The sequence below is a fragment of the Cherax quadricarinatus genome, chromosome 23 (assembly GCF_038502225.1).
Source record: "Cherax quadricarinatus isolate ZL_2023a chromosome 23, ASM3850222v1, whole genome shotgun sequence".
Taxonomy (NCBI): domain Eukaryota; kingdom Metazoa; phylum Arthropoda; class Malacostraca; order Decapoda; family Parastacidae; genus Cherax; species Cherax quadricarinatus.
In genome coordinates, this window is record NC_091314.1 from 37,484,246 (window position 1) to 37,511,343 (window position 27,098).

Sequence of the window (27,098 nt, forward strand, 5' to 3'; positions counted from 1 at the left end):
TAAACATTAACAACTTCCACACACTCCCCTCCTCCCATCCCATGAATCATCACCAGATCTTCAATAAAGGTAGGTGTCAGTTTGTGTGTATTAAAATTAATATTTCATGTAAATTTTTTTTTTCATACTTTGTGGTGTCTAGCACGGATTAATTTGATTTCCATTATTTCTTATGGGGAAAATTAATTCAGCTAACGATAATTTCAGCTAACGATGAGCATTCAGGAACGGATTAATATCGTTAGCTGAGGGTCCACTGTACATGTATATCCACTCGTATGCAACACAGTAGCCGCACAAATATTGTTATCATGTTGTTTATATAACTTGTTTACACAAACCCACTCTGTCTTCCCCACCGCCTATGCTGCCTTCCCCACCACCCACACTTTCTTCCCCACCACTCACGCTGGAAATAAGTCACTTTGTCTGACTTTTTTGGGTTATCCTAGGTTCTCTATACATGCTGCTATGGTATAAACCTTGGTAATAAATACTGACAAGTTGGTTCAGAAAGACATGTGAGCAAACACTATGACATATTTATTAGAAAACGTTTTGGTCTTGGGACCTTCCTCATCCCAACATGGCATTCTTCAGGTCACCATGCGTCACTCACACCTCACACTCCGCCTATATATACAGTGGAACCTCAAATATCGAACTTAATCCGTTCCAGGAGTTAGTTCTAAATTCGAAAAGTCTGAAAAGCGAAGCAATATTTCCCATAAGAAATAATGGAAATAAAATTAATCTGTTCCAGAAACCCAAAAATATTCACAAAAAATACATTTTATAGAGATTAATTATAGTTTTACATACACACAAATGTAGTGTTCAATTACGTATTAATTAATTTAAATAAACATATAAAATAACATTTTACTTACCTTTACTGAAGATTGGTGATGGCATCTGGAAGATAGGGAGGAGATAGGGAGTTTGGGTTAGTGTTTGGAAGAAGAATCCCCCTCCATGAGGATTTCAGGTATCAAAGCCCTCTCTGGGGTTACTTCCCTTCTCTGTCTTTTAATGCCATTAGGACCAGCTTGAGTCACTGGACCCCTGTCTCACAAAATAGCTGTCCACAGTCCTCTGTTTCTGGTGCCTCTTTAAGATTTCCCTAAAATGGGACATGGTTCTGTCACTGAACTTGTTGCAAAGATGGCTTGTTTCAGCTTCCTCAGGGTGGTACTCCTCCACAAACATTTGGATATCATTCCACTTCTGTATTATTTCCCTCACATCTATGGTGTTTCTCACTTTCTTTACCACAGGGGTACCACTAACAAGTTTCTTAGGGCCCATTGTAGCTTATTTCAGTCACACAAGCACTAAACACAATGAAATAATCGTAAAATGTTTGAATGAGAGCGCAGGTTGGTGTTCACTCAAGCATCAACAAAACCAGACTGGCTCATGGCGCCTGCATGGGGACAGAGACAGAGCGGGCTGCCGGACAGGCCCAGTACCCGGCTGTTCGAAAATAGGGGCGAGTTCGATAATAGGGACAAAGTTGGTTCGAGAAAAGGGTTCTATTTTCGAAGAGTTCGATAAGCGATACGTTCGAAATTTGAGGTTCCACTATAATGTCTTTCTACCTCTGTATATTAGAAGTGATCAAGGTCCTAGGACCGAAACGTTTTCTAATAAATATGTCAGTGTTTGCTCACGTGTCTTTCTAAACCAATATGCTGCTATGTATGATAATCTATGTAACTGTTTTCATGTATACCTGAATAAACTTACCTACTTACATGCCTTCTTCCCCATCCACACCTTCTTCCCAACCACCCATGCTGTCTTCCCCACCACCCATGATATCTTTCCCTTTTCACTATCTGTATCTGGTTTCTTGGGCATTGCTTTTGGTCACAAACTCCTCAAAACCATGAAATTCATCTTCACTGATACTTCCATCTGTGTTAGAACTATCAGTTGGAAAGAGAAGTCTCAATTCGCCGGGGAGTGATATATTTCTTATTGTGTGGCGTAGTGAACAAGGGCTACTGAAATGGCATTCCCATAATGCACCACTGGCTCCCCAATTTTTTACATTTCTCGCACTGCGCACGCAGATCCATTCTCTTGCATGCAGGTCTACCAGCTTTCTCCCGCTAGATTTGAAGTCGCTAGAATTTTGGCATAATATTTCGGCACCAACACTGGCTTGCAAGCCGTAATATTACAGCACTGACAGTGAATGGGTTAAAGGAGGGGTTTGGGATATTTGCAGTTTGGAGGGATGTTTAAGCTGTTGTATCTGAGTGCCTCTGCAAAGACACTGATTATGTATGAGTGATGGTGAAAGTGTTGAATGATGATGAAAGTTTTTTCTTTCTTTTTGGGTTTTTCTTTCTTTTTGGGTCGCCCTGCCTCAGTGGGAAATGGCCAGTGTGTTAAAAAAAATTGTACACAATAGTATGTGACCAAGGCAGGTAGTCATGTTCACCTGTCATTGTGTAAATATGTGTCTGTGACTGTTTCATTACTATTACTGTACCTAATATTTGTGTCAGAACTACTTGTGGCTATGAAATCACATGATCTCTCAATTGTAGATATCAGAACATAAAAAGTATGTAGATTTAAAAAAAAATGGAGAGAGGGGGGGGGGGTATTTGAGAGACTTCTGCAAGTGTGAGGACTCCATGTTGCCATCACATGAGCATCCAGTGCCAACTTTGCTGCTTTATATCTCGGTAAGTACTGACCCTAATTTTTTTATTAGAACACTTAGAATTTTTTTAAAGGGAAATTTCTTTTCTTTTTGGACAGTATTTGTGATGCTAGTGGGGATGCATAGATCACTGCCTTGACAGTTAAAGGGTTAAAAAAAATTTTTTTTGTTCTGAAATGGTAGAGAATCTTTTTCTGAAAGTAATCACACCAAAAGTATGAAATTTGATGGGAAACTTAAGGAATTATGCAGGTGCAAAGTTAGAAGTCTCGTTGCAATTTACGCATCGGCAATATTTCTTTGAGTCCTATTTTAACCCTTTCAGGGTCCATCCCGTAGATCTACGGCTTTACGTTCAGGGTCCAAACCGTAGATCTACGTCATGAGCTCAGCTCACTCTGATAAACTGTGAGTGGTAAATTTGGGCCTAGATATGAGAGAATACATCTATGTGGTATGTGTGCACCACATAAAACAAATCCTGCAGCACACTGTGTATAATGAGAGAAAAAAAACTGAGACCATGATTTTCGATTAAAACAGCGAATTTGCAGTGTTTTTTCATATGTTTTTTATAGTTGTATTTGTGATTTCTTGGTCTCATTTGATAGAATGGAAGACATATTACAGAAATAGAGATAATTTTGATTGGTGTTAGCACTGGAAATGGCTTGAAATTGAGCTCAAATTGGCGGAAATGTTAAATTTTTGCTGATGTTCAAGAGTAAACAAACAACCTCACACGTCTAATACACGCCAGCTGGTGGGTCTAATATACATTCACAAATGTGGTGATGATATTTATACAATTATTACAATATTGCATAACAGTAAATCTTTTATTTTTTGGTGTGAATAAAAATTCATTATGTGAATAAAAAATCAAAATGGAATTTATTTGTAAAGCCTCAAAACATAACTAATGAACAGAGGAAATGTTAGTTTAGTGCCAGGAATACCTACATTGTTTATTCTGGACCCTATTTTGAAATTGGAATATTTTGAACTTTGTGTTAAATTGGCCAAATTACCAATTTCCGGTCACTTTATTTTGTAGTTGAAACAGTTGACTTGGCGATTTCTTGTGCTCAATCGATAGAATAGAAGTAATACTAGTGAAATAGCTGAGAATTTGGTCGACTGGAATAATGTAAGTGGCCTAAAATGGGAGTCAAAGTCGGCAAAATCGCCGATTCGTAAATATCGCTGACACATCAAAATTCACGAGAGCATAATTTCGTCAATTTTCCATCAAATTTCATACTTTTTGTTTTATTACATTCACAAAAAGTTTCTCTACCATTTCATAAGAAAAAATAACAATTTTTTTTTTTTGAAAATTCTTGGACACTGGGGCACCACTTGAGATTTTGGCCTTGGACCCTGAAAGGGTTAAGCCAAATCCATTGCTCCACTCCACCAAATTCTATTTTGCTGGTATGCCTTCCTTTCTGTTGATTGAGCAGAAGAAACCGCCCATTCATCTATTTCAACTACCCTATGAAGTGCACAAAATTGGTAATTTGGCTAATTTTACATATTAAAAACAATACCAATTTAAAAATAGTCCAAAATAAACATTGTAGATATTCTTGGCACTAAAACAACACTTCCTCTGTTCATTAGTCACATCCCCAGGCATCTCCTAAATTTACAGCCTGTCCTCACTTAACAAAGGAGTTCCTTTCCTAAGACCACATTGGTATATTTTTAATGTTTATTCAGTAGTGTACTTTATATTGTAATAAACAGAAGAGAGGAAATCAGCTCTTCTTATACATTATTTAGGTATGCATACTGATCAGAGAGCCAGTTGTAAGTCTGAGTCGTCAGTAAGCGAGTATGTCACTGAGTGAGGAGAGGCTGTATTATCTTGTCTAATATGCATCAGCCATTAAATATTGAAATTGTTCAGAAGGGGTAAACTGAAATTTATTTAACGTAATTGAACAAGAATTAAAATTTTTCACTATTTTACATACATTCATCACTGGTCACAAGTGTTAAACTGATGCTAAATGGAAGAGGCGTTTTTCAAGTTGTGCGCAAAATAAAATCGAAAAGTAGGAGAAAGAAAAAAGTAAATTTAGGCAACCTTTAAAGGTACCCCTTTGAGGATACATAAAAATTCTCAAACTGATGTTGAGGAATATAAACATCTTCCCATTTTTTAAAGTTAATCTGTTCCTGTGAAAAGTGTAGATGTTCCCCCAGTGTTGAACATCCTTTCACTCTCTCTTGAGGAGGTGAACTCGTATTTGCTGGCTAGGTTTGCCCAAGATAGAAGAACTATTGGTGCTCCTTGACTTACGATGGGATTACGTTATGTTCCAATGAACCCATTGCAAGCTGAAGATATCATGGTCAGTACGCTGAGGTCAGTGGTCACGGGTGGTCATACCTGCCTAAGCTCTTGAGAGTTAGCATGGGCTGTTACCAAGCACCATGGCTTGTTCTAGTGTTTTAGAATCTCAGGTTCAAGTGTTGAAGAAGGAGATTCTACTTTTTCAGGAGGAAAATAGGAGGCTGAAGCTTCACATAGATGAGTTTAGGAGTGAGTGTGAGAAGGATTTAGCTGGTAAGGAGGAAATGGTCACCAGCAGTGATAGTGGCAGCTGCTTTAAGTGGCAAGTGGCTCACAGTTCAGGAAGAAGGAAGTTGAGGAGAGTTAATAGAGAAGATGTGAAGGTAGGAAACCGATTCTCTGTTCTCCAAGACGATTGTACTTCGGTGGTTAGTGAGATTGAAGGTACCACTGATTCCCCTCCTAATCAAAGTAAGAATATTTTAATAGTAGGAGATTCTCAGGTAAGATATATGGACCGTGCATTTTGTAGCAGAGACAGAAAGGTCAGACAGAGAGTGTGCCTTCCTGGAGCTGGTGTTGGTGACTTAGTCAGCAGGTTGGATATTATGATGGCAGGTAATGGGAACAAGCCCATTATCTGTCTTAGTGCTGGGGGTAATGACATTGGGAAGGGCAGGAGAGTGGAGCTGCTGGATACGTACAGGTCAGCCATAGAAGTAGTTAGGTCTAAGGGAGGGATCCCAGTCATATGTAGCATCTTGCCTAGAAAGGGAGTGGGCAATGAATGGATGTCTAGGGCAATTGGTATAAATTGCTGGCTAGACAGGTACTGCAAGGAACTTGCAATCCCATTCATTGATAACTGGGACCTATTCTTTGGCAAACGTGATATGTATGCAAGGGATGGGGTTCATCTCTCTGGGGATGGAGTGGTTGCATTAGCCAATTCAATTAAGAGGGTAATTGATGACTTGTCTAGGAATTTAAGCTGATAGATTATAGAGGTATGTGTGTTTGTGGGAAACAGTCAGACTGCAGCATTAGGGTTAAAAACAGCAGTTATTACCAGGATACCTCAGGGATATGTTTAACCCTTTGAGGGTTTTCGTCGTACTAGTAGGTCTTACTCGTAGGGGTTTTTGACGTACTAGTACACATAAATTCTAGCGGCCTCAAATCTAGTGGGAGAAAGCTGGTAGGCCTTCATGTGAAAGAATGGGTCTATGTGGTCAGTGTGCACAGTCTAAAAAAAATCCTGCAGCACACAGTGCATAATGAGAAAAAAAAAACTTTGACCATTTTTTTTTAATAAATCAGCGACTTTGCAGTGTATTTTCGTATGGTATTTATTGTTGTATTCTAGTTTTCTTGGTCTCATTTTATAGAATGGAAGACATATTACAGAAATTGAGATGATTTTGGCTGGTTTTACAATGAAAGGTGCCTTGAAATTGAGCTCAAAGTAGCAGAAATGTTCGATTTTTACCAAACTTCAAAAGTAAACAAATCGTGCCAAGCGTGCAATACACGTCAACTGGTGAGTCTAATATTCTTTCACAAGTGCACCAATAATATTTATACCATTTTTTACACTAATGCAGTAGTCTGCATAACAGTAAATCTTATATTTTTTCTGAGAATAAAAATTCAAAATGGAAAGCAAAAGAATATAAGAGGGACCTTGAGACGTGACTAATGACTAGAGGAAATGTCATTTTAGTGCCAGGAATGTCTTTCTTGTTTATTCTGGACCCTATTCGGAAATTGGCATCTTTTGAAATTTGTGTGAAATTGGCAAAATTGCTAAATTCTGACCACTGTACTGGATAGTTGAATTTCATAAATGGGTGGTTTCTTGCACCCATCCGATAGAAAAAATGGAGTTCTAGTGAAATATTCATGTTTTTTGTCGACTAGTACAGCGAAATTGGCCGAAAATGGGGCTCAAAGTGGGCAAAATCGCCGATGCGTAAACATCGCCGAGACCGCTAACTTTGCGAGAGCATAATTCCGTAAGTTTTCTATCAAATTTCAAACTTTTGGTGTCTTTATGATCGGGAAAAGATTCTCTATCTTTTCATAAGAGAAAATAATTTTTTTTTTTAAATTTGGCCGACCCTGAGAACGAGTTTCGGAGAGGGCCTGTCGACCCTCAAAGGGTTAAAAGACAATATTCAAAATAAAGTTGCTAGTAATGGCAAATCAATTGATCATCAAAGATAGTAGAGGGCAACGATTGACTAGCTCCCTTAAGGTTTACTATACAAATAGTAGGAGTCTAAGAAATGAGATAGATGAGCTAAGATTACTTGCAAGTGTAGGTAATATAGATATTATTGGTATAACAGAGGCCTGGTTCAACCTGAAAGATAGAGAAATGCCTTCTGAATGCAACATAAAGGGTTATAAACTATAGAGAAATGCCTTCTGAATGCAACATAAAGGGTTATAAACTATAGAGAAATGCCTTCTGAATGCAACATAAAGGGTTATAAACTATAGAGAAATGCCTTCTGAATGCAACATAAAGGGTTATAAACTATTCCACAATGATAGGGTCAAGAGGAAGGGTAGTGGAGTGGCGATGTATGTCAGAGAAAATTTAAATTGTTATCTTAGACATGATATAAGATTAGAAACATCGAATGCAGAATCTGTTTGGCTACAGTTTCTCGAGGGACGTGACAAATTAATTTTGGGTGTGATTTATAGGCCCCCAAACCTTGATAGGGAGTGCAGTAAGCTGTTATGGGACGAAATTCATAAGGCATCTAGATACGAAAATGTGATAATGGGAGATTTTAACTTTAGACAAATTGATTGGAACAGTTTGACAGGAAATCTTGAGTCTAGTGACTTTCTTGATACGGTTCAGGATTGCATTTTAGAACAGGTTGTGACAGAACCAACAAGAGGAAACAATCTGCTTGACTTGGTTCTTGCCAACAAAGATTCACTAATTAATAATCTTGAGGTTAATGATGAGCTTGGAGAAAGTGATCACAAATCACTTAGTTTCAATATATCATGGAATTACCCAGATAACTGCAATCAAATCTCTGTTCCAGATTTTCGCTTGGCCGACTTCATGGGACTGAAAAATTACCTGGGTGGGCTAAATTGGGATGTCCTGACTATGGGTCAGGTAGGTGATCTTGGTTGCCAATATGACTTTTTCAGAGCATAGTTCTAGCTACCCAGACAACTTTGTTCCGAGTAGGGAAATTAGATCTAACAAAAATGATCCCAGATAGTTGAACAATAGATTTAAACATCTCATTGGTCAAAAGAGAGGCATATATAGGTGTATCAGAAGAGGGGATGGGCAGTTAAGAAATCAATATATTCAATTAAAGAGAGAAATAAAGAAAGGAATAAGAAAAGCAAAGAGGGATCATGAGGCTAAAGTCGCAGGGGATTCAAAGACTAACCCAAAAGGGTTCTTTCAGGTATACAGAAGTAAGATTCGGGACAAGATTGGCCCACTTAAGAGTAACTCTGGTCAGATCACTGACAGTGATGAGGATATGTGTGAAATTCTCAATACCTACTTCCTCTCAGTTTTCACCCAGGGAAATACTAGCGATATTCCTGAAATAATAGATTATGTAGAACAGGACGGTAATAAACTATGTACGATTGCGGTAACTAGTAACGTGGTCCTCAGACAAATAGAGAAACTAAAACCTAACAAATCCCCAGGCCCTGATGAACTGTTTGCAAGGGTGTTAAAGGAATGTAAAGAGGAACTTAGCATACCTTTGACTATTCTTTTTAGCATATCACTACAAACTGACATAGTGCCTGATAAGTGGAAATTGGCAAATGTAATACACCTACCATCCGACTTACGACCTGCTCGACATACGACGTCTCGACTTATGACTGTGTTTTTTATGCCAAATTTCTGGGAAATAAACAAGTGTTTGTGTTGTACACAGTGTTTATTCTGAACCTTACAGTATAAAATACAGTACTAACAGCATAAAAAGTAAAGTAAAACATGAAATACCAAAATAAAACAATAAAATAAAGTCATTACAAAAACATTGTTGATATTCAGTAGTAAAGTTCGACTTACGTCCATTTCGACTTACGACCGGTTTCTCGGAACCGAACTCTGTCGTAAGTCGGATGGTAGGTGTACCTATTTACAAGGCAGGTGACAGGTTCTTAGCTTCGAACTATAGACCAATAAGCCTTACCTCCATAGTGGGAAAATTTATGGAATCAGTAATTGCTGAAGCAATTCATAGACATCTTGATAGGCACAGATTGATTAATGAACCTTAACACTGTTTTACAAAGGGGCGTTCCTGTCTTACGAATTTACAAACTTTTTTCACTAAGGTGTTTGAGGAGGTAGATCATGGGAATGAATATGATATTGTGAATTTGGACTTCAGTAAGGCTTTCAATAGAGTTCCACACCAGAGTCTATTGAGGAAACTTAAGGCACACACACAATAGGAGGAGAAATTTTTTCCTGGGTAGAGGCATGGCTGACAAATAGTCAGCAGAGAGTTTGCATAAATGGGCAGAAATCAGAATGGGAGCACATCACAAGCGGTGTTCCTCAGGGGTCAGTGTTGGGCCCGTTGTTGTTCACCATTTACATAAACGACATAGATGAGTGAATAAATAGCGACATATGGAAATTTTCTGATGACACCAAAATAGGCCGTCCAATTCATTCTAATGAGGACACTAGAGCACTCCAGGATGATTTGAATAGACTGATGCAATGGTCGGAGAAGTGGCAGATGCAGTTTCATATTGACAAATGCAAAGTTCTAAATGTTGGACAAGTAAATAACCATGCCACATATAAACTAAATGTAGATCTTAATACTACTGATTGCAAAAAGGATTTAGGAGTTCTGGTTAGCAGTAGTCTAAAACCAAGACAACAGTGCATTAGTGTTCGCAGTAAAGCTAACAGAATTCTTGGCTTCATATCTAGAAGTATAAATAATAGAAGGCCTCAGGTTGTTCTTCAAATCTATATATCCTTGGTTAGGCCTCAGTTAGACTATGCTGCTCAGTTCTGGTCACCGTATTACAGAATGGATATAAATGCTCTGGAAAACTTAAAGAGGAGGATGACAAAGATGATCCTATGTATCAGGAATCTTCCCTTTGAGGATAGACTGAGGGCCCTGAATCTGCACTCTCTCGAAAGGCGTAGAATTAGGGGGGATATGATTGTGGTGTATAAATGGAAAATAGGAATAAATAAAGGGGATGTAAATAGCATGCTGAAAATTTCCATCCAAGACAGGACTTGCAGCAATGGTTTCAAGTTGGAAAAACTCAGATTTAGGGAGGATATAGGAAACCACTGGTTTGGTAATAGAGTTGTAGATGAGTGGAACAAACTCCCGAGTACAGTTATTGAGGCTAAAACGTTGTGTAGTTTTAAAAATAGGTTAGATAAATACATGAGTGGATGTGGGTGGGTGTGAGTTGGACCTGACTAGCTTGTGCTGCTGCGTCTGGTGCCGTGCTCCTTCCTTGAGTGGAGGTGACCAGAGTGGGCGGGTTATTGGGCTGATCTGGGGGGGGGGGGTGGACCTGCTATACATGGGCCAGTAGGCCTGTTGCAGTGTTCCTTCTTAAATTCTTATATTAATATATGATTTGATAAGTAAATAAATAAATACTGAATAAGTAAACAAATAGCAGTATTGAAAAGTAAATAAATGAATACAAGTTTATCTTATCAAAGTTTGATGACTACTGAATATCATCACTATTGCACCACCATAATGTGGGTCATCATAAAGTCAAAATATTGTAAGTTGAACCATCGTAAAGTGAGGAACGTCTGTATATTGTGTGTATCTGTCTGTCTAGTTATCAAAGAAACTTGTGATAGATGCTTGGCCTGTTGTGTTAGTTACTAGCAGTCAAAGACACACGTCAAAAGTTAAGTGTGAGTGTATGAATAACCCTCACAGTTGTGAGGTAATGTATTAATTTTTATATTTTTAAGTACACATAATATTAATATTTTAAAAGTATTCACTGGTATGAGTCATTTTTTCACCGATACCCTAAAAATGGTTGCTATCGATTCTTTGGCACATACCTAGTATATACAGTGGACCCCCGCTTTACGATCAGCTCCCAATGCGACCAATTGTGTAAGTGTATTTATGTAAGTGCGTTTGTACGTGTATGTTTGGGGGTCTGAAATGGACTAATCTAATTCACAATATTCCTTATGGGAACAAATTCGTTCAGTAATGGCACCTGAACATACTTCTGGACTGAAATAATATCAGAAGGCGGGGGTCCACTGTATATGTATGTGTACATGCATTTACATACACAATTAATACATATGGATGGATTCCAATACCAGTTGAATTCTGTATTTCACAGCTGATATCCACATTGGTGTGATTAACAAGGTAAATTGAATTAGACAGGAATTTGATATTTGGTCAAGGAATAAGAACACCAGCCAAAATTAATGCTTAAGCCTCGTAACTCTTTCTCTGTGTAGACTCCAAAAATTAAGTTCTCACAGTATCTGTGTTTAAAAATCTGAAATGGTAGAGAATCTTTTTCTGATGGTAAAGATGCAAAAAAGAAAAAAAACAATTGGTGGATCAGTTGCAGAATTATGCAGGACCATCGTTAGCAGTGTGGGCGCAATTTGGCAAAATTAAAAGTCCTATTTTAATCCAATTCCATTGCTCATTTTAATGAAACTTGACTATTTCACTATGTATACCTTCTGTTTTATCGATTGAGCACAAGAAACTATAATATTTACTCTTATAAAGTGCACAAAGTCAGTAATTTGGCCAGTTTTATGGAAAATTAAAAAATTCCAATTTAATAACAGTCCAAAATAAACACTAGACATTCCAGGAAGTAAAACATTTTCTTTCTTCATTTATTGTTCCCAGGCCTCTCTTATGTTACACTTTCATTTCATTTTGAATTCATCATCATGCAAAAATCAAAGATTTACCTTATTTCTCAGACTAAACTCAAGGTCAGAGTTTTTTTTTTTTTTACATCATGCACCAAGTGAAGCTGTTATATCTAGGCCTAAATTTACCACTCATAGCTAATCTGAGTGAGCTGAGCACATGATATTGATCTGCATGACTGACCATGCCATCAGCACTACAGTTCTATGTGACAGACAGTGAAAGAATTAAATAAGAAAAGGTTTAACTGGTTATTGATGTGGTGGAGCTGAACTGATGAATTAAGTTATTTTCCTGAAGCCTTATAAATTGGGAATGTTGTTTCTAATTTTATCAACACTATCAATTACAATAGTATCATATTACCAATTTCTATTGGCAACATAATACTATACTAGAATTTACATGGCAATTAAATACCATAAGAAAATAACTTTCTGTCTTATAAGTACGGAACTAAAGAAGTAAGTAAATTAGGAGAAAGATCTGTCATTATGACAGCTGTATTTTGTATCTCTGGAAAGAAAGTTGTGACTTGGAGGAAGAGGTTATTAAAATGAACTTGACCCATCTGTTACTGCTCAAACTTTTATAAAGTTCATCACAACCTGATGTGTTTTTTTTTTCTTGTTTATGATTTTGGACTAACTTTTATTCAGTACAGATCTAATTTGTTTTACAGTGTCAAGCTTTGCTTCAAGAAACCTAGAGGGAAGAGAGAGCAATGATGATTAGGTTGTTATTGAGCATAATAAATACTGTACTTCCAAAAATAGTATGTTGTTATCTATTTTGGTAATTGTCTGATGACTAGCTGTCATATTTGTACATGTTTCTAGTCAGATTAATACTGGAAAATAAGATACAGCTTATTGTGCAGGATACTTGGTGTCAATCATGTTTGACAAACCAAATAACATAGAATAGTTTCCCAAAAGAGTAAATTACTGATGAGAGCTGGCTGATAGTGTAAGAATTTAAATGTATAAAAGTCATGAAATGTATTGCAATTTATGAATTTACCAATCTTATAATTAAATTTATTTATCATTTCTATTGAGAGCCACTGTTTAAGAAACTAGTCTCAACGAATTGATAATTATGAATCAAAATTTGTGCACACAGTAAGTTACTTTGTCCTTGTCACGTTGTCCTCCTCCATTTCCTTGTCCTCTCTTAATACTCCTCTCGTCCCATTTCCTTTTCCTCCTTGCTCTTTATCCTCTTCTTTCTCCAGTTACCAGTTTTACTTTTATCCCTTCAACCCAGTTGTTTTCCTTCATCTTCCCTGGTCTTATTCCCCTCACTTCCCTTCTCTCTACCCTCCTCCATCTCTCCCACTTTCATATGTTCTTCAGGGATTTACCACTACAGTTCTGTCTTGGGGTTATCTCGAGATTGTTTTTTGATAGTCTTATAATTTGGTACATATGTGCCTTGTAGATCATACAATGTTTTGTATTATTATGAAATATAATAGCTCTCCATTGGCAATTTTGGGAATTAATTACAGCAATCCCATGCATTAGTATTATACATTTTTACTAGGAATGTTTATAATTCTAGTTTCCTTGTTTTCCCAAATAATGTGGGTTAAAGCACACAAAAATATTAAAGCTTGCTAAACTTTTAAGTGCATTTGGCAATACAAACTCACTTTTATGAAAAATCTCAAAGTGAAACATCTGTAAGTACTTTTGTTTCGATAAGACTAAGGTATTAATGTGCCTTTAAATTATTTCATATAAATGTATTTGTTGCATTGGCCAGTGCTCTGATGCACTTTGTTCTCAGACTGCATTATTGTGTATCCGTCTATATACCTGATGCCTTGTTTACTCTGGGACTTCTCTTAGGAGGGCAGACTTGATGTATAGTTTTTAAAATAACTGAAAGACCCACAGCCCTGCATGACAATGAGCAACCACAGCATTCCTTGCTCATCTGTTCACACACAATGCTCACCCATGCCTTACAAGATTTTGTTTTAGCTTTTAGATTAGGTCATCTGCGAGTGTCCTGTAATGTTTGTCATTCAAATATTGGTATATTTTTCTGCTCTATTTACCAGCTGGTTAACTCGTAAGAAAACTATCACCTTTTTCTCCATCTTTCTTAAATATGGCTAGAAAAAATCAAATTTAGTGTAAAGGTGTTAGTTAGACTGACACAGAATGTGCAAATGATGTTATAAATAATTCCATATAATTAGTGACTACATTTGTGTTGTGAATCTTATAAAAATGTAAGTGTCCATTAAAAATTTCCTGTGGATTACAGTGTTATGTATGCCCATCGTGTACTACTGATTTTTTACCCAAGTACCTTTTGATTTTCACAAGTACAGAACCCAACAATTTGTATTTAAATTTGTTATATTAAAAAATTCAAATAAATATTAAGGCTCAATAAAATGGCCTTAGGGTAAGGGATTGGCATGAGAACAAGCAAGGTGCTATATTCTAAAATAAGCAACAGATAAGCCTGAGGCGTTCACACATGACAGTAAAATTGGATGTCATTCTGACTATAGTACTTTCTATCATTTACTCCTTTATCTTTTATTATTGGTGTTCTGCAAGATTTTAAAATGTCAGCAACTACTGCTTCCTTTGTCTGGGCTTGGTAAACATAGTCATGTCTAGAAATTTGTACCCAGGACAATGTGTGCAAACTTGAATGTGAAATTGCCAGTATAAATATTTATTAAATTTGCAATCATATATGAGTCACTTTTGGTGCTCAGCTATTTACCCACCTATTTGTGGTTGCAGTAGTCGAGTCTCGGCTCCTGGCCCAGCCTCTTGACTTGCTACTTGCCAAATTCACTCCCTCCTAGTCTCATGGGCCCTATTGTACCTGCTCTTAAAATTGTATAGAGCCTGCTCCCACCACTTCGAGATCATTCCATTTCCTGACTACTCTGAGATTGAAGAACTACTTACTGACATACCTGTGGCCCATCTGTAGATTTTTAATTTCCAGCTGTGTCCCTGAGTACCTGTTTCTTGCCTCTCAAACAGCTTATTCCTGTCTACCCCTATCAGTTCCTCTTGAGTATTTCACATGTTGTCATGTCTTCCTTGGTTCTTGTACTTCACTGTTGTTAGATTCAATTCACTTAGCCTCTCCTGTAGCTCATACCCTTTAGCTCTGGAAGAAGCTTCCTTCCACACTTCTGCAATGTTTCCAGTTTCTTAACATACCTGTTTAGGTGCTGGTAAACTTGGGCTTGACACTGTACATAACATTTGCCACTATATAATTACCTGTATATTCACTTGGCAAATCTAAAAAAAATGCTTACTTTTTACATCTTTATTAAAAAACTTTACTTCACTGGCAATCTCCCATAAAAGCAGGGTGACTTTCATCACTCCCCCCCCCCCCCAATCTCCCCAATCCTTAACCCCTTCAGGGTCCAAGGCCCAAATCTGAAGTGGTGCCCCAGTGTCCAAGAATTTTCAAAAAAAAAAAAAAAAGATTTTTCTTATGAAATGGTAGAGAATCTTTTTGTGAAGGGAATAAACCAAAAAGTACGAAATTTGATGGAAAATTGACGAAATTATGCTCTCGCGAATTTTGATGTGTCAGCAATTTTGCCGACTTGACTCCCATTTTAGGCCAGTTACATTATTCCAGTCAACCAAATTCTTAGCTATTTCACTAGTATTACTCCTATTCTATCGATTGAGCACAAGAAATCGCCAAGTCAACTGTTTCAACTACAAATTAAAGTGATCGGAAATTGTTAATGTGGCCAATTTAACACAAAGTTCAAAATATTCCAATTTCAAAATAGGGTCCAGAATAAACAATGTAGGATTCCTGGAACTAAACTAACATTTCCTCTGTTCATTAGTTAGGTTTTGAGGCTTTACAAATAAATTCCATTTTGATTTTTTATTCACATAATGAATTTTTATTCACACCAAAAAATAGAAGATTTACTGTTATGCAATATTGTAATAATTGTATAAATATCATCACCATATTTGTGAATGCATATTAGACCCACCAGCTGGCGTGTATTAGAAGTGTGAGGTCGTTTGTTTACTCTTGAATATCGGCAAAAATTTAACATTTCTGCTACTTTGAGCTCAGTTTCAAGCCATTTCCAGTGCTAAAAACCAATCAAAATCATCTCTATTTCTGTAATATGCCTTCCATTCTATCAAATGAGACCAAGAAATTGCAAATACAACTATAAAAAACATACGAAAAAACACTGCAAAGTCGCTGTTTTAATCGAAAAATCATGATTTCATTTTTTTCTCTCATTATACACAGTGTGCTGCAGGATCTGTTTTATGTGGTGCACACATACCACATAGATGTATTCTCTCATATCTAGGCCCAAATGTACCACTCACAGTTTATCAGAGTGAGCTGAGCTCATGACGTAGATCTACGGTTTGGACCCTGAACGTAAAGCCGTAGATCTACGGGACGGACCCTCAAAGGGTTAAAAATAAAAAAAAAGAGGGGAAACCCATTCACTGTCATTCATTCAGTTGCTGTTTTACCAGAAATGCACCAACTGCAGCATCCCTACCCTGCCTTCAGAATACAGTCATTGCCCTTACCACCTCCAGGACTTTATTCTTTTTATAGATGTTGCTTTGCTCGCACTCCAAGAGCACGTCCATTAAAAATCACTTGTGTGAATTATGCAGCCTTTACTTGCACTTTTAAGTTTTCCTCCCAGTGCCAGGAGTTGTCTTAAATATATCACCGTTGCATAGGGAGATGTTTTTCCTTGATGCCCTGGGTAAGACGTTTATTTTATGGGAGGACTTGTCTTCACCCTGTGATGTAAACTCCCCTTGGTTTCCTTCTAGACATGTCCCATGCCATTCTCATGTTTATCAGTCCATTTTCAGTCTTTTCATTATCCCACATCATCTGGATATTAATCTTGGCACTCAAAAGTGAAATTATTAATTAATGCTGGAAGTGTTGAAAAGGAAATCAAGCATGAAACTATGCCTGTTTAAAATAAAATTACTGTTAGGAATATGCTGAAGGGTGATGCAGGGTCATGGAGGCAGTGCATGTGTCTGGTGCTAGATTTAACATTTTGTTTAACTTGAGACAGTGAAGCAAAGATAAGTCTTTGAATGAGTAATTCACAATATGAAAGTGAAAATGGCAGAGTTAATGTGGGTGTTGTAGGATGGGTACTTACCTTTGTGGTTGCAGGAGTCAAGTCCCAGCTTCTGGCCCTGCCTCAACTTGCTGCTTGCCAAATTCACTCCCTCCTAGCCTCGTGGACTCTATTGTATCTACTCTTAAAACTATATATTGGAACCTGCCTCCACTTCCTCATTGAGGTTATTCCATTTTCTGACTGCCCAGAGACTGAAGAAATTTTTATATCCCTATGACTCTTGTGTCTGTAACCTGCTGCTGTGTCTCCAAGTACCTGTTCCCAAAATCTCAAGCAGTCTATTTCTGTTAACCCTATTATTTCCTCTTGAGTATTTTGTATGTTATCATAACATACAAATTCAATATCATTGATTTAATTTTGTAAGACTTTCCTCATAGCTCGTGCCCCTTAGTTTAGGAATAAATATCTTTGCATACCTCTACACTTTCTCCAGTTTCTTAACATGCTTCTTCAAGTGTGGGTTTCATACCGTTGTGGGTGTTTACGGTGGGGCATTTATTTAGCTGGATGTTGTGGTTGGTTAGGGTTGGTCGTGTGTGTCTGAACGACATAAATTATACAGAAACGTATAATAATTTAGACAGTCATACAGTGCAACAAGCTATACAATTGAAGAGTCAAGATTATTACTCACCAGCAACCAGACTTAAAGGTAAGGATTTTTTTTTTTTTTTTTTTTTTTTTTTTTTTTTTTTTTTTTTTTTTTTTTTTTTTTTTTTTAGCTACATGTAGTCTTTGCAGTCTCACTCTCACCACAATACTGGTACTAATACAATGTTGAGTAAGCAAAACTTATTTTTTGAAGAAATAAGAACTTAAAATAAATTTGTCTGGCTAATTTGGAAGTTTCTGTGAATGAGGTGAACCATAATTAATGAGGGGAAAAAGATGTGTGGCAAATTGAGGCATCTGTGATGACAAAGAACCTTTTCCATGGAGGTTGAAAAGGAATGTACCAGTGTATAGTGGATATAGGTATGACGCATGGGTTTTAAACATTGCAGCGAGGAGCAGACCATAGGGAGTGGAGATGTCATATCTGAGAAGAATGTGTGGAGTGAATATTATGCAAAGAATTCTTAGTTTGGAGATTAGAAGGTATAGACTTACTAAAAGTATTATTCAGAGGGATGAAGAGAGGTTATTGAGGTAATTTGGACAGAGATGATGGAGAAAAATAGGATGACTTGCAGGGTGTATACCTCTTCAAGGGGGGCTCCTTGGCGTGGTGAAGAGGCTCTTGGTCTGAGGAATTAGCCCTGTCGGTCTTCTTCCTCAGACCGAACCTAATTACCCCCCATTCTCCCCTCCCCTATCCCATCCTCCCCTTTTTCCATTCCTCCTCCTCCTCCTCCTCCTCCTCACCCCTCCCTTTTGCCCTTCCTCTTTTTGGCCTTTGGGATTTCTCCCACAGGCGCGCTAGTTCCTAGGTAGGGGAAAGGACACCGGGGTCCATCCCATTCCGTTGAGGTTCTTGGCAGTGGCGTAGTTTGCCGTGGAATCTGGATCGCCTGGGGATGTCCCGATCCCTCTCCGGTATCCCGGAGTAGCTTTGGGTGTCTTTCGGGCGACGGGTGTATCTCTGGAAGCCACCTTTCGGATTCCGGGGGTGGTGGCCGAAGGAGGTATGCTTTGTGGTGGATATCCGGCCGCCCTCTCTTTTGTCCACCGAGGTAGCTCGGCAGATGTGAGGTTGCTATCCCGGATTGCTGGTTTACTGGCATGAAGGGTAGGGTATGGCACGGGTTCCATGCTGCATCTGCGCTACTAGCGGTGCTGAGGTCCTCTTGGGCGCGGAGGGAGATTTCCGGCCCTTTCATTCCTCCTGGGAACTATTCCTCCCCGCTCCCCCCCTTTTTTTATTCTTTTTTTTTTTATTTTTATTTTCTTTTCTTTTTTTTTTTTCTTAAAAACAAAAAGCAAAGGAGTAACCTAACCATGGCAGCCCTAGTCCATGAACCCACTACCCCCGGGCCCTTTCTTGATACCGCACCCCATTCTGACCCTGCCTTGTGTTTAGACCACTCTTCGGACACTCCTGATGCCCCTGTACCTCTTGCTGGTGCTGTTTCCTCACCCTCTTCAGGTACCAGGGCTTCGACTGACTCCTTCGATTTGTCTGAACTCCGCTCTCCTTTGACTATGCTTCCGGCCTCTCCCTCTACGGTGCGGCAATTTTCGAATCGCCGGCCCATTCCACGTCGGACCAACTCTGGTCCCACACCCAAACGCCAACGACAATTACCTGCTGATGATACTTCTCCACCTTCTCGTTCTTCTCAGAAAAGATCGACACGTCCTGCACTCCCTTTCCACGCTCAGTTTCAGACTGCACAATGGACTAAATTCTTCACTTTACAACCGACTTCCTCTACCGCCTATCTTTCTGACCACAGTATTGGCAAGGCACTCCTACGCCATGTTGGTAAAGATATTTCTTTTCATGCTCTTAAGAGCGGTACGCACATCATCACTGTACAGAATGCTACCCAAGCTCATGATCTTTCTCTTCTTTCCCATATAGATACTGCTCCTGTCACTTGAAAAACATCATTCCCTCAATTCTTGTAGTGGTACCGTCATTCTGCCCCATACCATAGTTCAACAAAGTTTCCAGACATGTGGCAATGACATTCTTGAACAGCTGGAACTCCAAGATCTCCCAATCCTCAAGGTAGACACTTATGTTCTTCCTGCCCGCGGGCGGAGACAATACCCTAGCAATGTGGCTCATTTAACTTTTGACAGCCGTGAACTCCCATCCTCAGTTTATGTAGCAGGACATCAGTTACAAGTTCGAAAGGTGATCCCTACACCGCAACAGTAGAAATTGCTGGCAATTTGGCCATCCAGCGAAATATTGCAGATCCATAGCCGAATGCCCAGCCTATGGTGCCGATGACCATTCTAATACGTCTTGCAATCGACCTCCCTCTTGCCTTAATTGTCATGAGGTTCACCCTTCATACTCTCGCCGTTGCCAAGTCTACTTAAATGAGCGGGAAATCCGTTACCTCAAAGAGGCAGGTCTCCCTTATGCCATGGCAGTTTCTCATCTCCGCCTCCAAGGGAGACTACCTCGTGTTTCTTATTCCCGTGTTTCAAAACGTCCCCCCACTTCTGGGGTCCCATCTTCTGCAACCTCCTCTGTGGTTACCTCTCCCATAGTCACTCCTGTATCTAATTCTTTTGCTGTCCTAGGCTCAGACGTCCCTACTTCAACGCCTCAGTCTGTTCTCGCTTCTTCGTGTTCTCCCTCACAAGCCTCAGTATCGACGAGACCTCGTACGACACCTCCTCCCAATCGTCCCTCTACTTCTCAGAAGTCAAAAAAAGGTTCCTTAACCCCTCCTTCCCTTCTTCCACCTCCTCATTTTACCTTCACTGTCTCTGTACCGGGTTCTTTCCCTCTCACTGGCTCTGTTACAAGTGTAGAGGTTCACCCTCCTTCTCGTACTATACCTACCTCCTCTGTTCCCTCCCAAGTTTCTTCCTCTTCTGCCACCTCCCAGGTTTCTGCCTCTTCTGTCCCCTTCCACGCTTCTTCTCCAGTTCCCTCCACCCTTTCGCCCCCCCCCCCCCGTGCTACCTTTGTACAGTCCATTACAGTTCCAATCTTTACTCATCCTCCCCCTACCATCTCCAGTATTGTCTCCCATACGACGTCTCTGAATTCCGAAACACTTGAAGCAATCTCCGAGTATATTGCAGAGACCAAACCATCAATGGACATTGATCCACCCTCTGTTCCTTCTCTCTCCTCTCCTCCATCTGCGCAACTCCTTTCTTCACAGCGCACCGTTCCTTCGCTGCTTGAACGTTTTCCACTGCCTCTGCATGTGGACTTTTCTAACCCCTCTAGTCCGTAGGAACCCTTACCTGCGGATTTCAAGTATCTTTTTCATTGCCAATCATGACCTATTTACAGTGGAATATACGCAGCCTCAGGGGTAATCGGGGTGAGCTTCAGAGTTACTCTCCCAGTTTTCCCCTGTTGGTGTTTGCTTACAGGAACCAAAATTACACTCTGCTGTTATCTCTCCCATCTCAGGCTATAATTTATTGTATTCTTCAGATCCTTTTCCTGATGAGACCTTTAATGAAAGTGCTCTTCTTCTACGCACTGATATTCCGTACCATCAGCTATTTGTTCGTACTTCTCTGCATTACACAGCAGCCCGTATCCACTTGCATAGGTGGTATACGCTCTGTTCTTTATATCTCTCTCCTTCTCGGGCATTATCTATTCCAGATACAGTGGACCCCCGCATAACGATGGCATCACATAGCGATTTTTCCGCATACCGCTTACTTTTATCGCAAAATTTTTGCCGCGCATACCGATTAAAAACCCGCTCACCGATTTTCGTCCGAGACGCGTCCAATGTGCCCTCACATGTGCCGCCCGTCCCATTGTTTACCAGCCAGCCTCCGCGGTAACATCCAAGCATACACTCGGAATATTTCGTATTATTACAGTGTTTTCGGTGCTGTTTCTGGAAAATAAGTGACCATGGGCCCCAAGAAAGCTTCTAGTGCCAACCCTGTGGTAAAAAGGGTGAGAATTAGTATGGAAATTAAGAAAGATTTTGAAGGGTTTGGGGCTAACCCTGAGAAGCCTATGCCAGTTGTGGAATCCATTGTGCCTACTTCAAAGATTAAGGAAATGTGTGCACAGTGGGTTGAACTGCAAACCTTTATAGATGAAAATCACCCTGACACAGCTGTTGCAAGCCGTGCTGGTGACTATTTCAATGACAATGTTGTGGCCCATTTTAGACAAATCGTAAAGGAACGGGAGGTACAGAGCTCTATGGACAGATTTGTTGTGCGACAGAGGTCCAGTGACTCTCAAGCTGGTCCTAGTGGCATTAAAAGAAGAAGGGAAGTAACCCCGGAAAAGGACTTGCTACCTCAAGTCGTAATGGAAGGGGATTCCCCTTCTAAACAGTAAGAAGATAATGCTCTCCCCTCCTCCCATCCCATCAATCATCACCAGATCTTCAATAAAAGTAAGTGTCATGTAATTGTGCATGCCTTTTTCAGTTTGTGTGTATTAAAATTAACATTTCATGTGGTAAAAAAAATTTTTTTTCATACTTTTGGGCGTCTTGCACGGATTAATTTTATTTCCATTATTTCTTATGGGGAAAATTCATTCGCATAACAATTATCCCTCTTGCACGGATTAAAATCGTTAACCGGGGGTCCACTGTATTGCCTTTCTTGTTTCGTCATTACCACCACCGATCCTGTTACTTGGCGATTTTAATGCCCATCATTTCCTCTGGGGGGGGTCTCACTGTGATTCCCGTGGCATTCAGTTAGAGGCTTTTCTTGCCACCCACCCCCTCCATGTTTTAAATACAGTGGACCCCCGCATACCGATGGCACCACATAACGATTAATCCGCATACCGCTTGCTTTAATCGCAAAAATTTTGCCTCGCATACCGCTTAAAAACCCGCTCACCGATTTTCGTCCGAGACGCGTCCAATGTGCGCCCTCAGCCAGCCTCACATGTGCCGCCCGTGCCATTGTTTACCAGCCAGCCTCCGCGGTAACATCCAAGCATACAATCGGAATATTTCGTATTATTACAGTGTTTTCGGTGCTGTTTCTGGAAAATAAGTGACCATGGGCCCCAAGAAAGCTTCTAGTGCCAACCCTACACCAATAAGGGTGAGAATTCCAATAGAAATGAAGAAAGAGATCATTGATAAGTATGAAAGTGGAGTGCGTATCGCCGACCTGGTCAGGTTGTACAAGAAACCCCAATCAACCATCGCTACTATTGTGGGCACCAGAAAGGCAATCAAGGAAGCTGTTCTTGCCAAAGGTTTAACTGTGTTTTCGAAACAACGAGCGCAAGTGATGGAAGATGTTGAGAGACTCATATTGGTGTGGATAAATGAAAAACAGCTAGCAGGAGATAGCGTCTCTCAAGCGATCATAAGCGAAAAGGCTAGGAAGTTGCATGAGGATTTAATTAAAAAAATGCCTGCAACTAGTGCTGATGCGAGTGAATTTAAGGCCAGCAAAGGTTGGTTTGAGAGATTTAAGAAGCGTAGTGGCATACATAGTGTGATAAGGCATGGTGAGGCTGCCAGTTCGGACCACAAAGCGGCTGAAAAATATGTGCAGGAATTCAAGAAGTACATAGAGACTGAAGGACTGAAACCTGAACAAGTGTTTGTGATGAAACAGGCCTGTTTTGGAAGAAAATGCCAAGCAGGACCTACATTACTCAGGAGGAAAAGGCACTCCCAGGACATAAGCCTATGAAAGACAGGCTTACTTTGTTGATGTGTTCCAATGCTACTGGTGATTGCAAAGTTAAGCCTTTATTAGTGTATCACTCTGAAACTCCCAGAGCGTTCAGGCAAAAGAATGTCCTCAAGGAGAATTTGTGTGTGCTGTGGAGGGCAAACAGTAAGGCATGGGTCACTAGGGACTTTTTCTATGACTGGTTACACCATGCATTTGCCCCCAATGTGAAAGATTACCTAACTGAAAAGAAATTAGAACTTAAGTGCCTCCTGGTGTTAGACAATGCCGCTGGTCATCCTACAGACGTGGCAGAGCGACTTTATGGGGACATGAAATTCATTAAGGTGAAGTTTTTGCCTCCTAATACCACTCCTCTCCTGCAGCCCATGGACCAGCAGGTTATTGCAAACTTCAAGAAACTGTACACAAAAGCTCTGTTTGAAAGGTGCTTTGTAGTGACCTCAGAAACTCAATTGACTCTAAGAGAGTTTTGGAGAGAGCACTTTAATATCCTCAGTTGTGTAAACCTTATAGGTAAGGCTTGGGAGGGAGTGACTAAGAAGACCTTGAACTCTGCTTGGAAGAAACTGTGGCCAGAATGTGTAGACAAAAGGGATTTTGAAGGGTTTGAGGCTAACCCTGAGAGGATTATGCCAGTTGAGGAATCCATTGTGGCATTGGGAAAGTCCTTGGGGTTGGAGGTTAGTGGGGAGGATGTGGAAGAGTTGGTGGAGGAGGACAATGAAGAACTAACCACTGATGAGCTGATAGATCAACTTCAAGAGCAAGAGGCCAGACCTGAGAAAACTGGTTCAGAGGAGGGGAGAGAGAAATTGAAGAAGTTGCCTACTACAAAGATTAAGGAAATCTGTGCAATGTGGCTGAAAGTGCAAACCTTTATGGATGAGTATCACCCTCACACAGCTATTGCAAGCCGTGCTGGTGATTATTACACTGACAATGTTGTGAAACACTTTAGGGAAGTCATAAAGGAACGAGAGGTACAGGCCACTATGGACAGATATGTTGTGCGAAAGAAGTCCAGTGACTCGGAAGCTGGTCCTAGTGGCATTAAAAGAAGAAGGGAAGTAACCCCAGAAAAGGACTCGAGTCTTAAAAGGACCCCAGAATTCGACACCTGCAGTTTGTGTGTAGTCTTACGGATGGAAGGGGATTCCCCTTCTAAACACTAACACTCTCTCTCCCCTCCTCCCATCCCATCAATCATCACCAGATCTTCAATAAAAGTAAGTGTCATGTAAGTGTGCATGCCTTTTTCAGTTTGTGTGTATTAAAATTAACATTTCATGTGGTAAAAAAAATTTTTTTTTCATACTTTTGGGTGTCTTGCACGGATTAATTTGATTTCCATTATTTCTTATGGGGAAAATTCATTCGCATACCGATTATTTCGCATAACAATGACCCCTCTTGCACGGATTAAAATCGGTATGCGGGGGTCCACTGTACAGGTACTCACACCCATTTTGATCCTCGGACTCACACTCTCTCTTGCATCGATCTCTCAGTCTGCTCTTCCTCCGCCGCATTAAACTTCACCTGGTTTGTTCTCCCGGATTTACATGACAGCGATCATTTCCCAATCATTCTTACTTCCCCTTCATATTCACCACCTCTTCGTATCCCACGCAGGCAATTTGATCAGGCAAATTGGAACCTTTACTCACAACTAACTGTTTTTAGTGAGGTTCCTTCTTCATCCTCCATTGATGAGTTTTACACCTCTTCTCGTCCTCCGTTTTAACTGCAGCTTCTCATTCCATACCCCAAACTTCGGGCAAGCATTCTCAGAAATGCGTGCCTTGGTGGTCTCCTGCTTGTGCTCGTGCAGTACGTTTGAAACGCGCTGCATGGGGCAGGTACCAGTACAATAGAACCACTGAGAGACTTCTTGATTTTAAACAGAAGCGTGGGATCGCTCGCCGTGTCATCCGTGACGCTTAACGCACTTGCTGGCGAGATTCTCCACCATCACCTCTGCTTCCTCTTATGAGTGCAGTCTGGAAAAAAGTACGAAAACTGAAGGGTATATATTCTCCTGGCCCGGCTCCTGTTCTGAAGGGTTGCTGGTGTAGATATAGCAAACCCACTAGATGTTGCCAATGAAATTGGCAATCATCTGGTCTGTATTTCTCAGGGGCTCCATCTATGCCCCTCGTTTCTTTCCTCAAAGTCTGCCAGAGAGTTAGTACCCTGGGACTTTTCTTCTCTCAGAGAAGAACAGTATAATGTGCCTTTTACACTTCAAGAACTGGAGGCAACACTCTCAGCTTGTCGATCATCGGCAGCTGGGCTCGACGACATTCATATTCGTATGCTACAACATTTACATCAGTCAGCCCTTGCAGTCCTATTATGCCTTTTCAATCTTATTTGGTCACAAGGAGTTCTTCCACAGCTGTGGAAATCTGCCATTGTTCTCCCTTTCCAGGCACTACGGGACATGAAGCCTCCCACTATCATCCCATTGCTCTTACCAGTGCAGTTTGCAAAGTGATGGAACGCCTGGTAAATAGACGTTTAGTGTGGTATTTAGAGACGCACAACAGTCTTTCCACTCGTCAATATGGCTTTCGTAAGGGACGTTCTACCATAGACCCCTTACTACGCTTGGATACGTATGTTCGTAATGCCTTTGCGAATAACCACTCGGTTATTGCCATATCTTTTGCCCTTGAGAAGGCACATGACACAACTTGGAGGTGTAATATTTTGGTCCAAGCCCACTCCTTAGGCCTCCGAGGCAATCTACCATCCTTCCTTAAGAACTTTTTAACTGATAGACATTTCCGTGTTCGGGTTAATAACGTGTTCTCCCCGGACTTTATCCAAGCTGAAGGTGTCCCCCAGGGATGTGTTCTGAGCACAACACTTTTTCTCCTTGCTATTAATGATTTGGCCTCTAGTCTTCCATCAAATATTTGGTCATCACTCTATGTAGATGACTTCGCTATTGCCTGTGCAGGCGCTGACTGTCATTTCATTACAGTTTCTTTCCAGCATGCGGTCGACCGTGTTTCCAATTGGGCCACCACACATGGGTTTAAATTTTCCAGCACTAAAACCCACCAAATTACTTTCACTAGACGCTCTGTCATCTCCGATCATCCTTTGTACCTCTATGGCTCCCGTATCCTTGAACGTGATAGTCAAGTTTCTGGGCCTCCTCTTTGACCGTAGGTTATCGTGGAAACCTCACATTGCCTCTGAAGGCAACTTCTTACAGCCGGCTGAACCTTCTTAAAACCCTTGCTCATCTTTCATGGGGAGCTGATCGTCGAACCCTCCTTTGCCTACATTCCACCCTCATTTTATCGAAACTTGATTATGGTGACCAGATCTATTCAGCGGCATCTCCTGCTACTCTCTCTAGCCTTAACCCCATTCATCACCAAGGATTACGTTTATGCCTTGGTGCTTTTCGCTCTTCCCCTGTTGAGCGCCTCTATGCAGAAGCGAACGTTCCATCCTTGTCCGATCGCCATGATGCCCATTGCCTTCGCTACTATGTACGCTCTCATGATCTCCGCAATCCTTCCATTTATAGAATGGTCACTGATATTAGTAGACATCCTTTATTTGTTTGCCACCCCTGTTTACTCCGTCCCTTCTCTCTTCGCCTTCATTTGCTCTTGTCTTCTCTTCAGTTACCACCTTTCTATGTTCATGTAGCATCTCACTTTTCCCTACCCCGCTGGG

General features: G+C 40.3%; 1 protein-coding gene across 2 annotated transcripts in view; it reads left to right on the forward strand.

The window, feature by feature from the left end:
• The window catches only part of LOC128685553 (eukaryotic translation initiation factor 4H), a 138,287-nt gene that overhangs the window by 93,362 nt on the left and 17,827 nt on the right, over nt 1-27,098 (forward strand). The window contains exon 7 of one of the 2 annotated variants that reach the window (XR_011392363.1): nt 8,057-8,133. The exons of the other annotated variant lie outside the window; for it this stretch is intronic. The gene's annotated coding sequence lies outside the window, so the exon portion shown is untranslated. The remainder of the gene's footprint in view (nt 1-8,056; nt 8,134-27,098) is intronic. 2 annotated transcript variants of the gene reach the window in all.